Source organism: Pristiophorus japonicus, chromosome 1 (assembly GCF_044704955.1).
Source record: "Pristiophorus japonicus isolate sPriJap1 chromosome 1, sPriJap1.hap1, whole genome shotgun sequence".
Taxonomy (NCBI): Eukaryota; Metazoa; Chordata; class Chondrichthyes; family Pristiophoridae; genus Pristiophorus; species Pristiophorus japonicus.
In genome coordinates this window covers 190,002,375-190,018,695 of record NC_091977.1, presented here as the reverse complement: position 1 = coordinate 190,018,695, position 16,321 = coordinate 190,002,375, and the positions used below count along the sequence as shown (strand labels likewise).

The window sequence follows — 16,321 nt, the reverse complement described above, 5'->3', positions numbered from 1 at the left end:
CGGGCGGGAGTCGGCGGCAGCAGGGCGAAGGACCACTGCGTGGCAGGTCTAACCCCGACGGTAAGTAAGAAGACCTGCAAAAAAAGGTTAGTGAACATCTTTTAATTTTATTTCTTTCAGGGTTTTACCTATTTGTGGTCCCCTGAAGGTGTTATGGTGTTTTTTTTTTATTATTGTGAATATTTTTATTTTTCAGTGTTCCCCCTTCCCTGGGCCTGACTCAATCCTCGGTGGCACTTTGGCGAGGAACAGATTTGCCGCCGAGATTGGGAGCTCCCGCCTGCTGCCGCCCAGATTGACAGTGTAAGCTGTTATTTGGCTGCCGGGCGATACTGCCATCTCTTTTAGAGGGATCTTCCTGGCAAAGTACTACCCGGTCTCTCGGCGGCCATTGGCTGTCTTTTGGGCGGCAGTTGGGTGGGCCTTGGCTTCCACCAAGTTCAGGCCCAAAGAAACAGAAAATTCAGAGGAGCATAATTATTTTTAAAACGCTGAAAAAGTTGCAATTGAAAGATCAGGAAATGACTGTTTCCTGCCTCGCCTGAAAATCTGGTCTCAACGCTGTGACCTGCCCCACCCCCCACAGCGCAAATGGAAGTTACTCACATTTGAGAGACGGGGGCATGGCCAGTTTTGAGAGTAGAGATTCATTTGGACGGAGGGTTTGATGGACAGACGTAAAAGATCGAAGAGACTTAGGTGTATTGTAATTGCGCAAAGAACACACTTACCCCAAAATAATGGCAATCTTGGAAGCCATATAATTTGTTTGTACGCAGATTACGGGTGTATCTGGGCTTAAATATGGAGGAAACTCGAGGCCCTAATATTTATCTCTAGTTTATTTCTCGTAATTTTTTTTCCAGACAGATTTTCATGCTAACGAAAGGCAAGGAATGTCAGTATTGGAGAACAGAATACTTATGGCACCCAATTCCAGCATTAAGTACTTCCAGCAGAGGTCAAGTGCAGAATAAATCACCACGACACAGTCTCAGTGGTGTCTTAACCTTAACTTCAGCATACATTACCTTGGTGTGACATTTGATTTGCCATGCTAGAACACAAAAATTGTTACATTCCTGAGCACAGAAAATGATGAAATCAGTGGGAAAGTAAGAAATATAAAAATAGACAGTAAGAGCTTCTACAAGTATATAAAAAGGAAGAGAGTAGCTAAAGTAAACGTTGGTCCCTTAGAGGATGGGACTGGAGAATTATTAATGGAAAACAGGGAAATGATGGAGACTTTCAACAAATATTTTGTATCGGTCTTCACGGTAGAAGACGCTAAAAGCATCCCAATAATTGATAATCACAGGGCTATTGGGAGGGGGGGAAACTTAAAACAATCACTATCACTAGAAAAAAAGTACTCAGCAAACTAATGAGACTAAAGGTGGACAAGTCCCCTGGATCTGATGGGCTGCATCCTAGGTTCTTTAAAAAAAGTGACTGCAGAGATAGTGGATGCATTGGTTGTAATCTACCAAAATTCCCTGGATTTTGGAGAGGTCCCAGCAGATTGGAAAACCGTAAATGTAACGCCTCAATTTAAGAAAGGAGGGAGACAGAAAGCAGGAAACTATAGACCAGTTTGCCTAACGTCGGTCATTGGAAAAATGCTGGCGTCCATTATTAAGGAAGTAGTAGCAGCAAGACATTTAGAAAATCATAATACAGTCAAGCAGAGTCAGCCTGGTTTTATGAAAGGGAAATCATGTTTGACAAATTTGCTGGAGGTCTTTGAGGATGTAACGAGCAGGGTGGATATGGGGGAACCAGTGGATGTGGTGTATTTGAATTTCCAGAAGGCATTCGGTAAGGTGCCACATAAAAGGTTATTGCACAAGATAAGTGCTCACGGGATTGGGGGTAATATATTAGCATGGATAGAGTATGAGCTAACTAACAGAAAACAGAGCGTCGGGATAAATGGGTCATGCTGGTCTTCTGTCTCGACTCCGTTTTCCTGCGCTGTCCCCATATCCCTTGATTCCCTTAATATCCAGGGGTCTTGTCAGTCCCGTCCTTGAATATACTCAAAGACAGGTTGGCAAACAGTAACAAGTGGGATGCCACAGAAATCAGTGCTGGGGTCTCAACTATTTACAATCTATATTAATAACTTGGATGAAGGGACCGAGTGTAATGTAGCCAAATTTGTTGATGATGCAAAGATAGGTGGGCAAACAAGTTGTGAGGAGGATGCGTAGAATCTGCAAAGGGATATAGATAAGCTAAGTGAGTGGGCAGAAATTTGGCAGATGGCGTATAATGCAGGCAAATGTGAGGTTATCCACTTTGGTAGGAAAAATAAAAAAGCAAATTATTAGTTAAATGGGGAGAGATTACAAAATGCTGAGGTACAGAGGGATATGGGGGACCTTGTACATGAAACACAACACGTTAGTATGCAGGTACAGCAAGTAATTAGGAAGGCAAGTGGAATGTTGGCCTTTATTGCAAGGGGGATGGAGTACAAGCAGGAGAGCCCTGCTACAACTGTATACCATAGGCGGTCCCTCGAACGAGGATGACTTGCTTCCACATGAGTTCACAGATGTCTCAATGAAGGACCCGATATTCCAGTCCTGAACTCCAATTGAAGGGGTGGAAGATGCCCATGCGTGGAATGTGTGGTGACCGTTGCACACCAGCCACCACACGGGCTTGACAGAGCTAAGCCTTTATCCAGTGGCAAGGGTAAATCAGGATGACTGGAGACCTGCTCTGCTGCACAGACCTCGTGCGCACACTTATCGCAGTGTGGGCTGGCCCGTGCTACCCCTGGGCCCTCACACTTTCATTTGCCGCACCTCCGCCACGATCGCTCACCGCTCCTCCGCCACAAACATTCGCTGCAGCTCCGCCACGATCTCACACCACTCCTCCACCACAATCTCTCGCCGCTCCTCCACCACAAAAACATTCACCGCACCTGTGCCATAATCTCTCGCCACTCATCCGCCACAAACTTCCCGCTCCTCCGCTGTACCTGGGCCCTGCCGACATTCCTGCCCATGCTCCAAATGGCGACCTGGGTTTTGATGACATCGCCCAGTCGCCCACCTCAAAATCGTCGCACATTTGGAGCAGCTCGCACTGGATGTTGTAGTGATATGCTCCAGCTCTTTTATAGCCCGACCTGCGGAGGTGTTCTCTCGCAGGTCGGAGGGTCACGATGTTCCAACTGTACAGGGTGTTGGTGAGACCACACCTCAAGTACTGCATCCAGTTTTGGTCTCCTTATATAAGGAGGGATATACTTGCATTGGAGGCAGTTCAGAGAAGGTTCACGAGGTTGATTCCTGAGATGAAGGGGTTGTCATATGAAGAAAGGTTGAGTAAGTTGGGCCTATAAAGGGTACAGCAGTTATCATGGGTGACTATAATACACATATTGATTGGGCTAACCAAACTGGTAACAATACGGTGGAGGAGAATTTCCTGGAGTGTATAAGGGATGGTTTTCTAGACCAATATGTCGAGGAACCAACTAGAGAGCTGGCCATCCTAGACTGGGTGTTGTGTAATGAGAGGATTAATTAGCAATCTTGCTGTGCGAGGCCCCTTGGGGAAGAGTGACCATAATATGGTAGAATTCTTCATTAAGATGGAGAGTGACACAGTTAATTCAGAGACAAGGGTCCTGAACTTAAAGGTAACTCGTTCATCCATGTGATCTTTAAATGTTTGCCATTGCCTATCCACCGTCAACCATTTAAGTATCATTCGCCAGTCTATTCTAGCCAATTCACATCTCATACCATCGAAGTTACCTTTCCTTATGTTCAGGACACTAGTTTCTGAATTCACAGTCTAAGGACAAGGAGTAAGCCATTTCGGACCGAGATGAGGAAAAACTTCTTCACTCAGAGAATTGTGAACCTGTGGAATTCTCTATCACAGAAAGTTGTTGAGGCCAGTTCGTTAGATATATTCAAAAGAGAGTTAGATGTGGCCCTTACGGCTAAAGGGAATCAAGGGATATGGAGAGAAAGCAGGAATGGGGTACCGAAGTTGCACGATCAACCATGATCATATTGAATGGTGGTGCAGGCTCGAAGGATCGAATAACCTACTCCTGCACCTATTTTCTATGCTTCTATGTTAATACTTCTTGGAGTTTCGAAGATTGAGAGGTGATCTTATTGAAATGTATAAGATTCTGAGGGGACGTGACAGGGTAGATGCAGAGAGGATGTTTCTCCTCGTGGGGAAATCTAGAACTAGGGGGCATAGTTTCAGAATAAGGGGTCATCCATTTAAAACTGAAATGAGGAGGAATTTCTTCTCTGAGAAGGTCGTGAATCTTTGTAATTCCCTATCCCAGAAAGCTGTGGAGGCTGGGTCATTGAATATATTTAAGGTGGAGATAGACAGATTTTTGAATGATAAGGGTTATGGAGAGTAGGCACGGAATTGGAGTTGAACCCAAGATCAGATCAGCCATGATCTTATTGAATGGCGGAGCAGGCTCGAGGGGCCGAATGGCCTACTCTACTTCTTATGTTCTTATTTAAGCTATGAGGTGAACACCAAGAGCCTGCAAACGGATATACACAGGTTAAGTGAGTGGACAATAAGGTGGAGTATAATGTGGGCAATGTGGGTAGACTGGAAAAACAGACTATTTTTTAAAATGGTGAGAAACTATTATATGTTGGTGTTCTCAGAGATTTAGCTGTCCTTGTGCAGGAAACACAGAGATTTAGCATGCAGGTACAGCAAGCAATTAGGAATGCAAAAGCGTGTTGGAATACAAGAGTAAGGAAGTCTTGCTGCAATGGTACAGGGCTTTGGTGAGACTGCACTTGGGAGTACTGTGTACAGTTTTGGTCTCCTTATCCAAGGAAGGATGTACTTGCCTCAGAGGCGATGAAACGAAGGTTCACTAAATTGATTCCTGGGATGAGAGAGTTGTCCTATGAGTAGAGATTGAGTAGATTGGGCCTATTCTCCTTGGAGTTTAAAAGAATGAGAGGTGATCTCATTGAAACATACAAGAGTCTGAGGGGGATTGACGGGGTAGATGCTGAGAGGTTGTTTCCCCTGGCTGGAGAGTCTAGAACTAGGGGGCATAGGATGAGGATAAGGGATCGGCCATTTAAGACTGAGATGAGGAGGAATTCTTCACTCAGAGGGTTGTCAAGGTTTGGAATTCTCTACCCAAAGGGCCGTGGATGCTGAATCATTGAGTATATTCAAGGCTGAGATAGATATTTGGACTCTTGGGTAGTTGAGGGATATGGAGATCTGAAGGGAAAGTGGAGTTGAGGTCGAAGATCAACCATAATCTTATTGAATGGCGGAACAGGGTCGAGGGGCCGTATGGCCTACTCCTGCTCCTAACTCTTATGTTCCTTACAGTCTCCACGTTAAATTACCAATTTAGGAAAGTTTCTTAAATTCAATTCACATAGGATCATTGTAGCTAGGATAGAAAGGAGACTGTCATATCGGTTTGGACTGTATTCAAATCCAGGACCCTGAAGTAAAAGTGCTAACCCACTGTACCACCCAGTTCACCACTCATTCTTAGTTTCATACTGAAGTGTTGGTGAATGGCATTGAACCTTCTGTGATAAACACTTCGGTGTTTCATTAGTTCTCGGCCAACCTGTCAACTCCTGACTTGACATGGATGTGGGGGGAAGAAAGTGAGGTCGCAGCTCACTATGATTACATAGGCCTTGTGTATATTAAGGGTTTAACAATGCCATCCTATATGGTATGACAGAAAAATCATAAATCAGTCTTAACCCAATGGATAAATAGCTCCATATGGGTCTATAGAGTAGGTGTCAATTTTTTGTCTTATTTTGCCGTGGGACATTTCCTACGTTACAGTGCTATATAAATGCAAGTTGTTGGTGTTGATGATTTGTCGCAACTACTAGGAAGGAATCGGACTTCACTTTATTACTTTATTGACTGGAGGAAAATATAGTTATGATCTGCTGCGGTGGGTAAGCCAAAATAAAATCAACCACGACACTATAACATGACCATTAATAGTAACCACAAATAAAATTCCCAAGAAACTGTATTTATAAATGTTCAAATGCAGAAATTCTCCGCAGCACTGGGTATATATGGTAAAACGTTGCCCAGAGACTTATAATTACAGTACTATTGCACACTAAACATCATTTCGCAATCCAAAAAGAGCAATAGCTTACTATTTATAGCCGGAAAATTGTAGTTCATATTTGTTTTATTATACACTTGAGTTAAATCGAATAAAAATCGAAGAAAGCTTTTAGCCATATTTAGTGACTGCTCGAATAGTTAATAGTGTATTGTGTGACTTCAGTGGCCAACAGTCATTGCTTGTATTGCCTGTTGATGTCATTGACTGAAGGCTGAAATAAATCTGAGAACTGGGGAAACTATTTTGCAACATAAGATTGCTTTTCAGCCAATCACGTTTAGGATTTCAGCCCAAAGGTACAATAAAATATTGCATTAACAAGGACAATATAATGTTTCATGCTATAAACATTCTTCAAGTGCTTCAAGCTGTAATACAAGTTGATACTACAAGACTAGGTTACAGACTTCCTTTGTGAAACTTTTCTGGGTTTAATTGGTGCAATATGTGCAAAAGACAAGTCTTGTTATTTAAACCATCATCAGCCTCTGTGCAAACCCCGGCAGAACCAAGGAATCCTACCAGGAGCTGCATGGGAGAGAAAAATCAATCATGGGGGTTTTTTGGGCAACAGTTGGATATTAAATAAAGATGGATCATAGCTAAATCAAACCATCTGTATTACAGATAAGCTGTAATCAGCTGATTTTTTTCTCCTGGCAAATAAAATATCTCAACAGTATCATTATTGATCTTACCTGAAATACTTTAAATTCTGAAACGTGCTATTTAAAACCCACAATGAAGAGGAACACTTAACAATGATTTGTGTTGCTTACTACAAAATCGATAACCAATTTTTTTGTAAGTAAATAATTTAAATTCCACTAGATATTTCTTGTGGAGCATAAATTTGCATTCTAGGCTTATGTCTTAGACTATCATCTTCGCCTCTCATTCAACTCAGAAGCTCATCACATCAGCAGATGAAACAACAGACATTGGTTAACTGTTATAAAACAGTCTCCCATTTCCTACTGTTCGTTGTGGAGGGGGTTGGGGGTTGGGGGTTGGAGAGGGAAGGCATTTCTTTAATTTCTTAGTACTCCCTGCACCAGGTGCCATCCTTAGCTAAAAGGACAAGTTAGTGCCATCAATACCACCCTGAAGTTAGGTACTAGTAATCAAGTGAAATCAGCCCAGGATGACTCTGTTTAACTTTCCCTCCATATGGTGGGGCATTTAGTTTCCATTCTCCACTTTCCTGCATTAGCACAGCTGAGATTGGGAACTCAAGATTACAAAAGCAGTTAGTAGGTGCAAATCCATGTCCGAAATCACTGTACTGCAATACGTTAAGGTGCCAATGTTCCGCATTGATTTCCTTATTTGCTGAACATTTCTCTCAATTGGATTATAGACTGACCACGAGCAATTATACTTTCTGACTTCTGCATTTATAAAATTATAGTAAATGCTCTCAACTGTTTTGGAGGGGTGAAATTTGAATAGTAAAAATCACCTGTGGCATCTTCAGCAACTTACTGCATAATTTTTGACATGGTTGCTATCAGTCCTGCTGAACTAACTTACGTCTCAGCAGAGACAAGCAAGGAATTGTTTTAAATATTTTAGTTCACATAAATAATTTGCAAAAGACTTAGATTGATATAGTGCTTTTCACAACCACCAGACGTCTGAAAGCACTTTACAGCCAATGAAGTACTTTTGGAGTGCAGTCACTGGTGTAATGTAGGAAACGCGGCAGCCAATTTGCGCACAAGCAAGCTCCCATACAGCAATGTGATAACGACCAGATAATCTGTTTTTTTGGTTATGTTTATTGATGGATAAATATTGACCAGCACACCCGGGATAACTCCCCTGCTCTTCTTCAAAAGAGTGCCTTGAGATCTTTTACGTTGCCTTGAGAGCACAAACGGGACCTCGGTTTAACGTCTCATCCGAAATACAAACTTGTATTAATACAGAAGGATGGAATGGAAGACCACAATTTAGTGAAGGACTTGACCCAAATCAAGCTGTCTGTCTTCAATTACAATTTGCTGTATTCCCATGCATCTGTTTTTGCTTAATTCAATCATCCCTTATTTAAATACTGAAAGTTAATTGACTCAACTATCAATTGCAGACAGTTGAATATGAAAAAGAATAGAACTGTTTTTGTACCTAAGGAGATACTCTCAAATCCATTGGCAAGTCTACAGGGCCGAATTTGGTCGCTGCCCATTTCTCGGCGGCCCCTATCTTTTTGCCGCCCACTGCCGCCGGGAGCTACTTTCGGCTCTGTTGTGTGGGCGGTAGCATCAACGGCAGTCGCCGGGTGGGAACGGGAGTGAGCGGCCGGCGTCATCAGTGTGCGGCAGTTGGAGGCCTCTCCACTCGGACATCTTCGGAGGGCCTCCAATGCGCATGCGCGAGACTTCGGGATTTTCTTTTTGTTGTAGTTTTTCTCTTCGGACAATCCGTCATTTCAGGGCCGTTTGGGGCTGATTGCTGCACTGTGCATGCACATAAGGGCACACCACTTTATTCCACCCATGAGTGGGAGAGGGGAGAGGGGAGAGTTGGAGGTTGGAGAGGGAAGAGTTGGAGGTTGGAGAGGGAAGAGTTGGAGGTTGGAGAGGGGAGAGTTGGAGGTTGGAGAGGAGAGAGTTGGAGGTTGGAGGTGGGGCAGCGCGAGTTGGAGGTGGGGCAGCGCGAGTTGGAGGTGGGGCAGCGCGAGTTGGAGGTGGGGCAGCGCGAGTTGGAGGTGGGGCAGCGCGAGTTGGAGGTGGGGCAGCGCGAGTTGGAGGTGGGGCAGCGCGAGTTGGAGGTGGGGCAGCGCGAGTTGGAGGTGGGGCAGCGCGAGTTGGAGGTGGGGCAGCGCGAGTTGGAGGTGGGGCAGCGCGAGTTGGAGGTGGGGCAGCGCGAGTTGGAGGTGGGGCAGCGCGAGTTGGAGGTGGGGCAGCGCGAGTTGGAGGTGGGGCAGCGCGAGTTGGAGGTGGGGCAGCGCGACTTGGAGGTGGGGCAGCGCGACTTGGAGGTGGGGCAACGCGACTTGGAGGTGGGGCAACGCGACTTGGAGGTGGGGCAGCGAGACTTGGAGGTGGGGCAGCGAGACTTGGAGGTGGGGCAGCGAGACTTGGAGGTGGGGCAGCGAGACTTGGAGGTGGGGCAGCGAGACTTGGAGGTGGGGCAGCGAGACTTGGAGGTGGGGCAGCGAGACTTGGAGGTGGGGCAGCGAGACTTGGAGGTGGGGCAGCGAGACTTGGAGGTGGGGCAGCGAGACTTGGAGGTGGGGCAGCGAGACTTGGAGGTGGGGCAGCGAGACTTGGAGGTGGGGCAGCGAGACTTGGAGGTGGGGCAGCGAGACTTGGAGGTGGGGCAGCGAGACTTGGAGGTGGGGCAGCGAGACTTGGAGGTGGGACAGTTGGAGTAATTGAGACACACAAACTGTTGAGCACCCATTTGTTTCATCATTGACGATGAGTGGCCAGAATCAGCAATGAAAACTGGCAAAACCAGGTCCGAGCTCCCTGGTTTAATGAGGAGGAATTGGAGGAGCTAGTAACGGAGGTGCCGCGCAGGTACAAAGACCTCACCCGGGATGGTCGTGGCAAGCCTCCACCACCTCAATACCGACACATTTGGAGTGAGATCGCTGAGATCGTGTCTGCAATGGGCAATGTTGAGCGGGATGGGGACCAATGCCGGAAGCGTTGGATCAATTTGGCGGCGGCAGCAAGAGTGAGTAAAAATTTATTTGTCCCCTCCTCTCCAACCCCAAAAGAGTTGTGTGCCAGATATATGTGTGTGTGTGTGTGTGTTTGTGTGTGTGTGTGGGGGGGGGGGGGGGGGGGTGGAAATCAGCAAAGGGGTTAAAGGCTGCCACGTTTCTTTGTGCAGAAGAAAAATGCATCCAAGGCAGCAAGCCTGCATGCAACTGGAGAGAGACCAGCAGCGGTGGTCGAATTGAGCAGGCTCATGGCATGAAGGTTACGCAGTGTTAAGGGATTCATGGCTTACCGCACATATTGTTGCCGAGTATTGGTGTGCTCATGTAGAAATGCAACTCCTTGCTGGCAGAATGTGAGTTGGCACAGCTGACATCTCAGCTTGACCAGCACCACCCACCCATGCCCCCCCGCCCCACAGATTGAAATGTTGTCCTCTACTTGCAGATGTTGACTCCGACAACACGGAGCAAGGCACACTATCTACCTCTGGCCTTCAGAAAAGCCGTCAGATCCCCAACGTTTCCCACCCCAACGTTGCCCCCACCCCCCATTTCCACGGCTCCAACCTCCGCCACCCAGTGCCATTATGAAGAGGAGAGAGAGAGGGAGAAGGGCCCATTTTTGAGCTCCTTGAGTTCCAGAAGCAGGAACAGGACAGCAGCCTCCTGCCATGTGAGCCAGGTGTCAGCAGTACCTCGGTGTCGGCCTCTGAGTTCCCAAGGTTTGGAATGGACTCCACACTGGCAAGCTCAACCAAGCGCGGAGGTCGTGGCGCGAAGGCAAGCAAGGAGCCAGAACCCACCAGGAGCGAGCATCCACCTGAGGATCCACCACGGCTCTCTGCAATTCTGGAGATGGTCCAGCTATCACGGACAAGCGTGCAGATAGGTCATGATATGCTCCAGACCATGACTGGGATAGCTGCCAGCATGGCCATCTTCACCCAGCAGCATGATGACAAGATGGACCGGCTCATCGCTGTGTTGGAGCGCACAACCGAGACTGTTGAGGCCATGAGGCAAGAGATGGCTTCTGGCCGTGAAGTGCAAGCCCCCGAGCCCACACCCTCAAGGCAGACAGGGCCGGAGGAGCAGGCGATCCCGGCGCCTTCGGTCATGCCTCCTGCCTTCTCACCAAGATGCACATGTCTGACATCCCACTGCCCTCCTGCACAAGCTCGTCAACCAGAGGCAGTGAGGGGCAGGGGAGCGGGACGCTGTGGTGTAGGTGGGGCGAGGAAGAGGAGCTTGGGTGTGGCTTCAGGAGGGGGGGGGGGGGGGAAGAAAAGAGATGTGGTGGTGCTGGGTAGAGGGATGAGTGTTGGTGGTGTAAATGTAATAATGTTATGTAACCTTTGTTATTGTGCACTTGTAAATACACTCACATTGTTGACCTTCTCTAACGTCAAGTGTGGTGCTTTGTGAGAAACACAGATCCGTCTTTCAGGTCATCTGCTTTATCAGGAATATCTTCCCATCCACATATAACTGCAATGTATAATGGATAGGGTCATCAGGCCATCGCAACATGCTTTATGTGCTGTGAGGGTTATTTGATGTGTCACATTAATTACATCTCTCAGAATAGACTTATGTCCGTCACCACAACAAGGCACGCTGGTTACAGGTCTTTTGTGATGAATCAGAACAGATTTTATGAAGTAGTTTCCTTGCAGCACAAAGAAAGACACATTAACAAGGCGATAATGACAGTCGAGTAGTTGAAACCTCAACGATAGGCCACTGAGTCACCGCAGCGCTTGTCTCTTGCTGTGTTCTATTGACCGTAGTCCTTCCTCAGTTTGGTCTGTAATCGCACTGTCCTTAAAGTCGAATAGCTGTAACTTTCTACCTTTTTCCTCCCATACAAATGTTTTCAGAGTCTGCAGCTGTCTCAGGCTTACCCTAACCATCTCACCCTCTATATATGTAGTGCCTCCTGGAGAACTTCTTGAAGGACTGTGTCACAGAATTAATTGATCAGCTTGAATGGACAAAATGTGACTTTTCACTTATCCATAATTATTTTGCCTTCACCATTGGGCTTCTCAATGAAGGACTTTCAGCAAGGTCACATCAGCCCAGACACATTTCAGTCGTTTTCATCACATCCAAATTAAACATGACCCTCAGCAATAAAGTAAAGCAACATCCACCTAACGTTTTTCCAGCAGTCCCACTTATGATGGTCCAGCATCTGCACCATAGCCGCGATGTGCAGCGCTGAAGCACTCGGAGCCCTTCTCCCGGCCGCCCGACTCACGGCCAGCTCAGACCTGCTTTTTGCGAGCGGTCCTTCTGGCGGGCGGCAGGTCGACCTGAGGCGAGCATTCCTCCGATGGCCAAAATGGCCGATTTGCAGCATCCGGCATGGGTGGGCGGCATGAGGTCACGCCGGCGGATCCCTCCGTGACTCATCTCGTGCCAGGTGGAAACCTGGACGGCAGATGGGCGGTTCCGGAGGAATCACTCAAAAAACATACATTTCTAGCAGATCCTCGGCGGCTGCGGGCGCAACATGCACCAAATTCGGCCACTACATTCTTTCCACATTTACCAATTTCCAAATTTGTCAAAACCCCACCTCAGGATTAGCACCAACCTCTCTGAACACATTCTCTAAAGACAAGTTATACATGCCTGAATTTCCCATCCAGATTAATAATAAGCAAGGCTACGCTGTTGTACAGGCTCCTTCCCAATAGAAGCACAAAACAGGGCACATTACGTCCTAATTAACTACCTTGAGGCAGAGACCACAGTTGTCAGTCATAAAAGCTTTATTACCTAAGGCAATTTAAACAAGCTAACGTAAGGATTGTAAACTATATATACACATTCTAGTTTGCTAAACAATGTGCACGATCTATCCTAATCAATATAAATCTGTTATATGAACCTCGACCTGTGATCTACTTTCCCTTCTGACACTACATGATTCTGGTAGCTCTTGTCACTGAGTCAAGATGGTCAGAAGACAGACAGTGAAAGTTTCCAACACTGTCAACAGTGAAATTAGGCTGGCTGAGCCATTAATCATATTTCGTCAGGGCGGCTGCTGCAAACTTATTTTTCTTCCCATGTAGCCTCTTCTCTGGGGAGGTAAGAAAAAGCTTCAGGAATGACAGTCAACAACTCAGACACAATGGAGTCATTCTTGGTTTATCCCTTTGTACTAATTTCCTGCACAACAACACTTACCGAGAAGGTTATTGTACAGAGCCTAGCATTTGGTATCTCTTTATGACATTAGACCTCAGCCATTTTGAAATATTGCTGGGTTGGCCATCCTGCCATAAATTCATTTTTGCAAATTTGGACATTTCAAACTCGAGACTCACCTTCAAAAAACATCAACAGAAATAGCCAATCTGATGAGAAATTGAAGGAATACAGGTCGTGCTACTAGCAACATCATGGCTGACACACTCGTCGCATTCCAACACCATTCCCCGCCCCCTCCAGGTCAACTGTTCCATCCAATAGGTTTTTCAAAATCTGTCATTGGGCTAATTAATAATTTATTGCATTTCTATAACGTCACCTGAAGTAGAAATCAAGACTTTATTGACAGAATGGAGACTATGTCAGGAGTGGTTATAGCATCACATAGGGGAAATAAAACCCTTGTGGGCGTCTACACAGTTGCAACCAGTGATCATCATCATATCATCGTAGGCAGTCCCTCGGAATCGAGGAAGACTTGCTTCCACTCTTAGCATGAGTTCTTAGGTGGCTGTACAGCCCAATAAGAGAACCACAGTCTCTGTCACAGGTGGGACACATAGTCGTTGAGGGAAAGGGTGGGTGGGGCCAGTTTGCCGCTCGCTCCTTCCGCTGCCTGCGCTTGATTTCTGCACGCTCTCGGCGACAATACTCGAGGAGCTCAGCGCCCTCCCGAATGCACTTCCTCCACTTAGGGCGGTCTATGGCCAGGGACTCCCAGGTGTCAGTGGGGATGTCGCACTTTATCAGGAAGGCTTTGAGGGTGTCCTTGTAACTTTTCCCCCGGCCGCCTTTGGCTCGTTTGCCGTGGACGAGTTCTGAGTAGAGCACTTGCTTTGGGAGTCTCGTGTCTGGCATGCGAACTATGTGGCCTGCCCAGCGGAGCTGATCAAGTGTGGCCAGTGCTTCAATGCTGGGGATGTTGGCCTGGACGAGGACGCTAATGTTTGTGCGTCTGTCCTCCCAGGGGATTTGCAGGATCTTGCGGAGATATCATTGGTGATATTTCTCCAGCGACTTGAGGTGTCTACAGTACATGGTCGACGTCTCTGAGCCATACAGGAGGGCAGGTATTACTATGGCCCTGTAGACCATCAACTTGGTGACAGTCTTGAGAGACTGGTCTTCAAACACTCTTTTCCTCAGGCGGCCGAAGGCTGCACTTCGCACTGGAGGTCTCCTCGTCAATGCCTGCTCTTGTTGATAGGAGGCTCCCGAGATAGGGGAAGTGGTCCAGGTTGTCGAGGGCCACGCCGTGGATCTTGATGTCTGGGGGGCAGTGCTGTACGATGAGGACAGGCTGGTGGAGGACCTTTGTCTTACTAATGTTTAGCGCAAGACCCATGCTTTCATACGCCTCGGTAAATACGTCGACTATGTCCTGGAGTTCAGCCTCTATGTGTGCACAGACGCAGGTGTCATCCACGTACTGCAGCTCGACGACAGAGGTTGGGGTGGTCTTGGACCTGGCCTGGAGACGGTGAAGGTTGAACAGCTTCCCACCGGTTCTGTAGTTTAGCTCCACTCCAGCGGGGAGCTGATCAACTGTGAGGTGGAGCATGGCAGCGAGGAAGATTGAGAAGAGGGTTGGGGCAATGACGCAGCCCTGCTTGACCCCGGTCCGGACGTGGATTGGGTGTGTGATGGATCCATTGGTAAGGATCACGGCCTGCATGTCGTCGTGGAGCAGGCGGAGTATGGTGACGTACTTTTGGGGGCATCCGAAATGGAGGACGACGCTCCATAGACCCCCGCAGTTGACAGTGTCAAAGGCCTTTGTAAGGTCGAAGAAGGCCATGTATAAGGGCTGGCGTTGTTCCCTGCACTTTTCCTGCAGCTGTCGTGCTGCAAAAATCATGTCCGTTGTGCCCCGTAGGGGACGAAATCCGCACTGCGACTCCGGGAGGAGCTCCTCGGCCACGGGGAGAAGACGACCGAGGAGGACTCTAGCGACGACTTTCCCAGTGGTTGATAGCAGGGAGATTCCTCTGTAGTTGCAGCAGTCGGACTTGTCCCCTTTTTTTAAAAAAGATGGTCACAATGCCTCGCTATCAATTCCCTCCTCCCCACCCTTGCAAAGCTTCAGGATTTTACTCTGGAAAAAAATAATGTTCCCACTCCTGTTCTTACAAGTTTATAAACCTTTGTTTGATTCTAAGCCATTATACGCCTCCATTTTTGCATTTTTTCCAATTAAGCCCAAAGTTCATGCCTATGATTTTCCCTCCTATTTTTTTCCTGTCTAATATGTGTTTCCAATTCTTCCTCTAAAACTGTGTCTCTGAATTGCTCTTTCCATCCAATAAGTGCCCAAGTCATCAGCGATTCACACATCTTTATATTGAAACGGGCAAGCTCCATCTGGCTTGTGAGTTGGACAATCACTGGGAAGTAAGGCTAGCTGTACCTCTCTCTAAAGATGTGAAACTAGTTTACATAAGAACATAAGAAATAGGAGCAGGAGCCCCTTTAGCCTGCTCCGCCATTCAATATCATAGCTGATCTGATCCTGGCCTCAACTCCACTTCCCTGCCTGCTCCCCATAACCCTAGATTCCCTTATCGCTCAAAAATCTATCTCCACCTTAAATATATTCAAAGACCCAGCCTCCACAGCTCTCTGGGGTAGAGAATTACAAGGATTCATGACCTTCTGAGAGAAGAAATTCCTCCTCATTTCTGTTTTAAATGGATGACCCCTTATTCTGAAACTATGCCCCCTAGTTCTAGATTCCCCCAATAGGGGAAACATCCTCTCTGCATCTACCCTGTCAAGCCCCCTCAGAATCTTATACATTTCAATAAGATCACCTCTCAGTCTTCTAAACTCCAATGAGTATAGGCCCAATCTGCTCAACCTTACTTCATATGACAACCCCTTCATCTCAGGAATCAACCTCGTGAACCTTCTCTGAACTGCCTCCAATGCAAGTATATTCCTCCTTAAAAAGGAGACCAAAACTGTATGCAGTACTCCAGGTGTGGTCTTACCAATGCCCTGTACAATTGAAGCAGGACTTCCCTACTTTTATACTCTATCCCCCTTGCAATAAAGGCCAACATTCCATTTGCCTTCCTGATTACTTGCTGTACCTGCATGCTAACGTTTTGTGTTTCATGTACTTCATGTACAAGGATCCCCAGGTCCCTCTGTACTACAGCATTTTGTAATCGCTACCCATTTAAATAATAATTTGCTTTTTTATTCCTCCTATTAAAGTGGATAACCTCACATTTTCCCACATTATACTCCATCTGCCA

The 16,321-nt window shown here is 46.8% G+C and overlaps 1 protein-coding gene across 13 annotated transcripts in view; it reads right to left on the bottom strand.

The window, feature by feature from the left end:
• Positions 1 to 16,321, bottom strand: part of atg10 (ATG10 autophagy related 10 homolog (S. cerevisiae)) — a 419,083-nt gene that overhangs the window by 158,367 nt on the left and 244,395 nt on the right. The window lies entirely within an intron of this gene.